A 9,912-nucleotide genomic window follows, 5' to 3' on the forward strand; every position below is an offset into this window, starting at 1 on the left:
ATAGGAATTTAATGAATGGCTGCATTGACAAAACCCCAACTTATTAATTTTTATAATGAATAATAAATGTGTCATTAGTAAAACTAATGGTTGCAAAATAAAACAAGTGGACAAATATGTAGGCACATTAAAAATCTGTGTCTTTGCACAGCACATTAAAAATCTGAATTTCCTGGTATAATGTGGCTTAAGAAAATACTCTGGAATCATGACTCTAAATCAACATTAAGCTATTTGTTTATTGAAGGGTGTTATTATATAGACAATTCATAGTTCATTGGCCTTATTTTCTAATATCGTGGGAAAACAGACACGTGCCATCATTCTGTACTCAAAATAGGCTTTCTAAAGCAGATTTCTTTGGAGCGTTTATGACAGTTGAGTTTGAGGATATAAGTTCTAGCACTGATCACTAATGAACATGCAAAATGTGAGCATCCTAACTATAGGTGGTGTCTTAGAAAGGACAGTACACACTCTTCAGAGATTATTAGATATAGTACATAAATATTTTTGTGTTTTTTGTTGAAGAAAATTTGACAACATCCTCTATGCTTAGATTTTGTTCAAAGTCTACTTTATTTAGGGTTCTTGATCACTCCAACTATCCTTCTAGCTCACCAACTAAAGGTAGGGGAGTAAGATGGTTAATAGGACCAGAGGGTTGTGGACTTGGTTAGAATTAGTTTTTTGGGGGGCGATTCCTTACTTCCTTGTCAGGATACCAGCAGTTCAGTGCAATAACAAACACTAAACATGAATCAGTAGCAGTGGCTCCATCCTACAGAAACAACAAAGCTCTACCTAATTGACATGAATCAGAGGAATGGCAAAAATCAGACAGAATACTATAACAAGTTCTTTGGTATGTTCCTCTCTATCAAGTGAAGAGCAATGAAGACTATTAAAGACAAGCCAAGCATTGTAAGGCTAGAGAAGATGAGCAAAGCTCTGCAGCATGGCAATGTAAGAGTGTCCTCTCACTCTTTATGGGGTTTCTTTTATACTTTTTCTAAACATCATGTGTGCTCTACAGTGTCTTGTCCAGTGAAATGTCACATGCCTTCTCTTGTGTTAGCTTCAGAAAAACATCCTTTCCCGTGTAGGTTTCAGCAAAACATGCTCTCACAAGACAGCTTTTAGTAAAACATCATGTGACACAACTGAGTCTCCAAGGAAACCAAAAATTTCCACTTCAACAGCCTACATATATGTGAATATTGTTACTAAAACTTAGTCTTATACAAACATATGAAACAAAAAAGTAAAAAAACAAAAATACAATTTGATATAAAGTAAGATACATTATAAGGTCACCTTAGAATTGTGATAGTAAGCATTGTATTCATAAGGAGTTTATTTTGTCTTTGTAACTTAAGCAACAAAGCAGACTTGGCAAATACATATCTGGAATGATAACTATATATACAAAACCTAAATGATTAAGTAGTGAGGGTTAGGGTCTCTTTAGTCCAGCCCTCATTGGTGGATGCCCGTTGATAGATCCAGGCTTCTGAATTCCCAAACCTGGTAAAACAGCTACTTTTGCATTCATATCTACAATGGCTGTGCCATATTTGAAAGATCACATTTTGTAGCATGTTTATCTTCTGGTTCTTTTCCATAATATCATCCTATTTCTTAGTGATACTGTCTTGCATCTATTTCATAGTTCTATAGCCATCATCACACAAAGACCTGTAATTGAACTCAGTAAGCTACTAAATAAAACAAAGAGGCAGGAAGATACAAAATACTTCATAGACCCTTCACGGGTATGTTCTAGCATCTTTGCTAAGAGAAGGTTCTCTGAACACTACCAAAAGAGAAATGCACATACTCACCCATTCACAAAGCCTTTGATCTAGTATGCTGCTCTGCCTTCAAGATGTTCTATAGTAATGGCAGCACAAAGCTTGTGGCAGTAACCAATCACTATCTTATTTGACTTAACAATGTCCATTCTGATAGATGGAATGCATACTTGACACTGCTTGACTGATAAAGTACCAGAGACTTGATTGTCAAGGGGACTAGGGTATAACTCAGTACTATTGGAAAAAAAAAGCAAAAAACAAAACCAAAGAAACAAAATAAAAAACAAACAAACATTATCTCTACTGACATTCTGCTATTCCACTCATATATAAGTGTCTTGTTCAGCCATCAACCAAGAACCATTCTCCTGTAGCAGATTAGAATAAACACAGATACCCATAGCCAGGTATTTCTCAGAGAGTGCAGTCCTTGAAATATCAAGTGCCAAATGGGATGTTTCCATTAAACTCTTGCCCGAAGAGCTCAGGAAGGCCCATAAAAGAAATGTTGCAAAGAGTTTAAGAGCAGGAGAGGATTGAGGACAAGGAAACAAGATCATCTAAATCAGCATAAACAAATCTCATATGAACTCACAGAGGATAAAGTAACACGCATAGAGTGTTCTGGGGTCTATAGCATGTCCTCTATGAATGCACATATTATGACTTTCAGTTTAATGTTTTTATGGGATTCCAGAGTATGCTAATACATGGGCTTTTCCTTCTTTTTGTCTTGTTCAACTTCACTCTTATAGTTCTTCTTTTATGTCAGTATATTTTATTTTGTTATATTTTATTATTATCACTTAAAGTCTGTTTTTACAATAGGAGAGATGAAATGAGTTGATCTTCAAGGGAGGGGAGGTAGAAAGGAGCTGCCAGGAGTAGAGGAAGTGGATACCATAATCAGGATATATTATGCAAGAAAAGAATCTCATTTCAATGAAAGTAAAATAGGAATGGGAAAATAAAGAGGTATGGTAGCTGAGGAAAGAGAGGGTGATAAGTGAGACTAATTAATCACAATGAATATATACATGTATAATATTGTCAGAGAAAAAACTCATTAATTAACTAACTAACTAAATAAATGTAGAAAAAAATGAATAACCAAAGGACTGAGAAGATATGTCAGCAGGTAAGAATACTTGCTGTAGAAATATAAAGAACCACTCACATAGAGCTAGACATTGTATCATGTAGTTTTGTTTTGTCTATGCTGTGGAGAACAGTGACAGTGGGGTTTATGGAGCTTTGGGGCTTCCTGCAACCCTCCAAGTTCATTAAATGATCTTGTCTCAGAGAATAATCTAGATAATAATAGACCAGGGTGCTGAAAATCTTTTTCTTGTCTCCACATATACACAAATACATACTTGCTTACATACATTCTCATATCTCTCAACATGGAAGACATGAATAAATAAAATATAATTAAAAAAATAAAATCAATCACTCTAGTATTATTCCTACACAGTAAGAAGAACATGGGATAAGTAAATTTTTAAAATGTTATTAAATATCTACTTTTTTGCTTATATAGGTGACTGATGGTTTGTTACTAATTATATGCTTGGCTTCATTACAACCTTCCAAGTTATTAAATAGTGCACAAAAGACTTATACCCATTTCCTCTTTACATACATTTGATTTCAGTATCCGAGTTCTTGTAGACTCTCCATCACATAACAAAACCCACATTCAATAGTGCATTCTAATGTTGCCAATGGATGCCATATTGAAATAAAGACGGACCATGACTCGATTTCAAAAAAAATCAATTTAAAGTTAACCCATAAATAATATATTGAAAACACTGATTAAAGTCAATAGAAATATTTAAAGCAATGTAATCAAAGACAGTAAGAAAACATGTCGAGTGTGAAGATACTTGAAAGTCATGATTAAGGTCTGAGGCATCCTTTTATAGTATTCCAGTTATGAAAAATCTTATTTACTATGAAATACAGTGAAGGTGCTCTCTGCTTTGTTTCATAAAGACGTAATACTCATTTTCTCCTTCATATTTCCCTTCCTATATCTAAATTTAATCATATGCATAAGAAATTATGCATAGTTATATCATGATAATTAGGGAATTTCCCATAGACATTTTCTTTGAGATTCAGTTTCCCTTATGTTGCATATATCCAAAATTTTTTCAAGCCAGATTTTTTTTCTATTTTCTTAACCAAACAGGAATGGAAGATTGAATCAAATTTTTCTATTTTACTTGATTATCTAGAAAAGAAGAAATCTATCCCATTGTTCAGACAAGTGTACACATGTATTTCTGCACAGATGTGTGCAATTTTGCTAGACACATTATTCAGAAATGTATGTGTGTATATGCATGCATGTGTGTGTGTGAGTGTGTGTGTGTGTGTTTATGCATATCCTGTGAATATAAAGGAACAAGGCTGCCAAATTCATTGTCAGCAGTGAGATAACATATTCCAAGCCAGAAAGAGTCCCAGATTGCAACACAATTTCTTATACTTGTTTCTTATACTTGAATAGTAAAAACTTCTATTGAAGTCTCTGATTACATGTAACATATGTTCTTCTTCACAGACCATACACAACACTAGTTTAAAATTGCACGTGTTTTCATGAGAAGCGTTGGTACAAGACTGATCCTTCTTATATTCCGTATCTTTTGTGCTATAGATAAAATTATTGGACTTAAAAATGATACTGTTAGCTGATAAATATAAACAAACATTTTTAATGAGGATGTCTATATTGTAGACACTCCATCTGACTATTACACTTAATTTCTATTTCGTAAAATAATCTTTCTGAGACATTTGTCTCTATAGTTTACTATAATAATAAAAAAAAATTGTCTTCAAAAGGGTTAATAGTAATTTAGAAGATATGATCTTAATATTATGTTTTACTACCCACTGAATTTGTATTCTGTCCTAATTCTATAATTCTAGACTGTGGTCTCATTCAATCATAACAAAATTTCAATATGGACTTTTTACTTTGTTGAGTTTAGTTGATCTTCAAGGACTTGGAAAATTCTTTTTATTTTAGGCTTACAATTCATTCTATGTAACATCAATTAGCCCTTGGTCAATTATTTTTAAGTCCTTTGTTCATCCTTCCTCAATGACGTCAACAAGCTTCATTTCTTTTGGTTTCATATAAGCAAATTACAAAGATATAAAGCAGATTTTTGTAATTCAGCTCTGTTTTGAATTGGCTCATCTTATTTTTGTTACTGTTTTTATTTTACAATAAATTAGTTTCAGATGAAGCAATGCTACTATAATAGTGTCAAAATAACCACTTCCTAAGTCATATATTTGCTTTTGTTTTTTGTTTTTGTGTGTGTGTGTGTGTGGAAAAAATGTACTGTAGTTTAACATTCAATTTTCCTGAGTTTTTTAAATGGACTTAATTTGTACCAACATGTGTTTCCTTTAAGAGTTAGCTTTTGCTTTCAGCTAATGTAAACATGTATTGACATAAGCTAACAATGTGAGAGGGTGGGTAGATTTAGAGATCCTGAAAAAAGAAAGACATCATAAAGACAAACTAACTCTATGACTTTACTTCCAGTGGTAGCCGATGATCACTGAGGCAAAATAAAAAAAATGCCTGAAACCCTTTAGCAGACCTCAGCTTTCCTGAGCACTGGCCCTGCAGAATTAAGTAAGTGAACTCAGCAAATTTCCATTCATGCAGATAGAAGGTTCCAGCTTGAAACAGTCCAGGAAGCATAAGAGATGCTGTCTTACAACAAATGAAGTAAATCAAAGCTACTTCCCAATGGCAGGAAGGGAACTTAGGGAGAAATTAAAAACGAAAGGTAAACCTAAAGATGTCATAAAGACAAAGACGTCAGGTTCTTACAGAATGAAAATGAGACCAAGAAGTTGCTGGGAAATGGAATCAACATATATGAAGCTTCATGGAAAGGAAGCAAGCAAGAGGAAATACCAGAACTAAGCAGAAGGGTAAAAATCTCTCCGGATAGTACTTTATAAAAATGTGCTTGATCACAGTGGCATATACATGCTTTCTTAACATTGTGACCCAGACTCTGGGACATGGTATAAACATGTGAACAGAAACTTTTCTGGATTAATCTAACATAGCTCATGTGGCACTCATATTAGGAAGACTCACCTCATCCTAGAAAGGATGCTATCCACTTTCTTATAGAATGTAAGGTATCTCCCTCTTTATTTGAGCCCTTATTTTCTGAATTCATTCATCTATATGCATACAAGTTTCTCACATGATAATACATAATCCTGGAGGCTAAAGTGGATGTGCCAGTGAAATATTAAGAGCTTCATTCATTTTAAATGAAGAGTATATGACATTTGTGGGGAAAAGGGAAGGAGGAGCCTTCCCTTCTCGTTGCCTTGATTCTTTGTTCATAATTCTCCTTCATATATACTATGTGGACTTCCCTGAGGCTCCTTTTGAATCACTTAATCTCTTAACTATTAAAATAAAAACAACAGCAAAACAAAAAGAAATTAAAATGGTAAGCAAACCTAACAACACCAAAACAAACCAATGACCACAACAACCAAAACCCTCTTTTCAGAACTACTGAAATAAAGGATGGAAGTGAAAACAATATTAAAAGACTAGCATTACAGCTATAATTAAATGTAACTTAATTCTAATACACTTTCCAAGAACTTTCTTCATTTAATTATCTATGTTATTTAAAGGAATATTTCTAGCTTTTCTCTATAAATCTACAAGCCAAGGTGATCTATAGTACTGCTCAGCTTTCCATTAGCAGGAAAAATTGAAGGTAATTTAACTCTTCTAAGGGAAAAGTTATTTCATCATAGTGAAAATGGAGGTATGTTTCCCTAAGATTAAACTAAGATGTTTGGTAAGCAGAAAATAGTACCTCGAACCCCTGAAGTCAATTTTTACATCTTCAGAAATCATGTAAATGTATTTGGGAGTTAAAAAATCTGACTTGATTTAAATGAAATGCATGTATGACAGATATTATTTCTCATTAGCAGACTGTAGGTTATTTCTGCTCTGGCTGTAAGTTGTTTTTGTGCATAGCTGTTATAGAAAATTTAGTCCTTTCCTCCACTCAACATTATTTGACTAGATATCTGAAATATAAAAATGGACCAAATATTTTTCAAAGCTCTGAGCATGTAAATCTGTGTAAATGAAAGCCTCATGATAACCAGGAGTTTAAAAAAATACAAATTATGACATAACTTCACAAAATGATACATGCAAAGATGAGACTGAGGGAGTGATATTGTGACATATGTCTGATTTTTATGGAAGACCAATAAGAGGGTTTCTCAGAGGGCTGTCTTTGGCTTATCTACCACAAGGAAACTAGAGAGCCTCACAGTTAAGCAGCAGCAACCGTAAAAAGCTAATGTTTGCAAAGACACTGTTCCAGGAAAATTGTGATATGAGAAGAGAATAAAAAAAGAAAAAAAAAACAACAAATAAACCCTAAGGCATCTGGTAGAGCATATTTCAGTATAATCTACTTTAATTACCATATTATAGCTAATTACCAAGTGACTTTCTTTATTGTGCTGTGATAAGCACAGCACAGACATGAGGCCTTGTTGCCTAATGTAGTTTTTCCATGTAGCACTGCTATTTTTCAAGCTATTTGATGAATAATTAGACTCTGTAAAGGTGTGAGAATAAATATCACAATTATTCTACGCCATTTCTTATTCATGCACCATCTGGACTTCAAAACATTTAATATATAAAGGAACTTAATAAATGAGATTAAAACAGCAACTTAGCCATTCATTCGTAATAACTATGAATAAATGAATGTACTAACATGACATTTCTTAATTAGGTGCATTAATCTATGCAGTTGTCTGGGATAAAAAACTCCAAGAAGCTTTCCTTGTATATCAGAGGAGACACCTGAAAAAATAGATTTTATAATTATTGCTGTAAAATCTATAGTTCATAAATATTTCATATCCAGAGCATTTTTTCTGATTTCAAAATTTCTGCTTTTAGAATACAAGAATGATTGGTTTACTGTAAAAATAATGATGATTGCTACTTAAAATAATGGGGAAAATGTAAAAAGAAGTCATAGTTCTAAGATGTAGGATTGGCTTAGTTCTTGTCTAGCATTTAGTGTGTGTTTGAACTTGATCTCTATTTCTAGACTCAGAAAATAAAAATGGGCATTACTAAAAAAAATATGACCTCGTGCCTTACCCCTTAGCCCAGGTAGAGTTGACTAAATCCAGAAAAAAGTACTTAACAAGCATCCAATTTTACTACATTTACATCAGACTCATTCCTTACAGCATATTTACATTCTACTCCTCAACTCAGAGTGTGAAGTATGACTCTTCTCATACATTTTCCTATAAAAATGATTTAAGAACTGGAATGATAATTTTCTTTAAACATTATTTTACACATTTCAAAGTCTGATAAGCACAGTTTCTTAAAGTAATGTATATTTACAAGATTCCCCTATAGTGTCTTCTCCCTTTGTTTTCTCTGTTACCATTCCTTGTTAGTTCATTTCATTTCTCTCAGATTATTTTCCCTATTTTTTTATCATGTAAATAATATGAATAATGATGTAGGATATCATGCTTTTAAATCAGTCCAGGACCCAGAAATAAGAGAAGCACTCTATAAGTGTATTTGTGAATATCATGGTTACTTTTCTAGTGTTATGAAGAAACATTATCACCAAGGGAACTTATAGAAGAAATAGTTTCCTGGGACCTAGTTTTTCAACATTAGCCCCCATGGCCATCACAGTGCAGAGCAGGAAAAGTGACAAGCAATCCACAGGGCAGTAGCTGAAGGCAAGTTTAACCTACAAGCAGGAATCAGAAGGGGGAGAAGTGTAGCTGGGAAGAGTATGGGCTTTGGGGATCTCACAGCCTGTCTCCACTGTCACACCTCTTTCAAGAAGACAACACCTCTTAAGTTCTGTCAACTGCTAAAAAAAGCTGTCAAATACATGAGCTTGTAGAAGACATTCTTAACCAAGCCACAACACTGAGTCTGATTTAATACAGTTTATATAATACTTCCAGTTGCATCTATTTTAGTATATATTTCATTAACTTGTTCAAGTTACAACTCTGGCCAAAATTTTTTCATGAATAAGACTTCAGTAGTTCTGAGAATGTCAAGATTTTACAAACAAGACTGCATGAATTTTAAATACCTCTGCACAGTAAAGTGACCACTTAATCAAGCAGTGTGGCATTCTATATAATGTGAGAAATCTTCATTATCTGTTCATACAACAGGGTATTTATATCTAGAATATACAAAGAAAAAAAAAAGTTAAGTTCCCCAAGAAATCTAATATCCCTGGCCATACATGGTAGAAGAGACGGTTCTAAAAAATAAATAGAAGAAGGAAATAAAGAAGGAACAAAAGAAAGAAAGAAAGAAAGAAAGAAAGAAAGAAAGAAAGAAAGAAAGAAAGAAAGAAAGAAAGAAAGGAAGGAAGGAAGGAAGGAAGGAAGGAAGGAAGAAAGGAAGGGAGAAAGAAGCAAACATAAAATATTAGCGAGCCAATAAACAAAATAGTAGACTTGTGTATATATGGTATAGGATGACACTTATGTAAGAGACATACTATAATACCAATTTAACTTAAGACTAGAAATATTTTCAATTGCTTATTACATATAGACCATTAATACAGTAATTTTATATAAAAGAATTGATGAGTGCCTAGTCAGTTGTACATCTCATTACTCAGGTTATTAGAACATTTCCCATCTTATATGTTTCACACATCTATTATACATTTTTCTTCTACCTTACATCTGCCCCCACCATCCTTGCCTAAACCTCCTCCCTTCTCCAACCTTCCTTCCCCTCATTCATTGCAGTTTCCCAACTCCCAACTCCAGCATGTATTCCCTGGGAAGTCAGGTCCCTCTGGCCAAGGAAGCAGGTAACAACTTCAATATAACTGTAAATTTAATAAAACATCATTCATCTCTCAAATCAGAAACATTTTATAATTTTAATTGTGTATATTACAGTGGTTTTATATTTGCATTGCATAGATGTTAAATACAATTTTGTTTGGAGTCGAATTTAAATATACTG

This window comes from Grammomys surdaster, unplaced genomic scaffold, assembly GCF_004785775.1.
Source record: "Grammomys surdaster isolate TR1022 unplaced genomic scaffold, NIH_TR_1.0 65, whole genome shotgun sequence".
NCBI lineage: Eukaryota > Metazoa > Chordata > Mammalia > Rodentia > Muridae > Grammomys > Grammomys surdaster.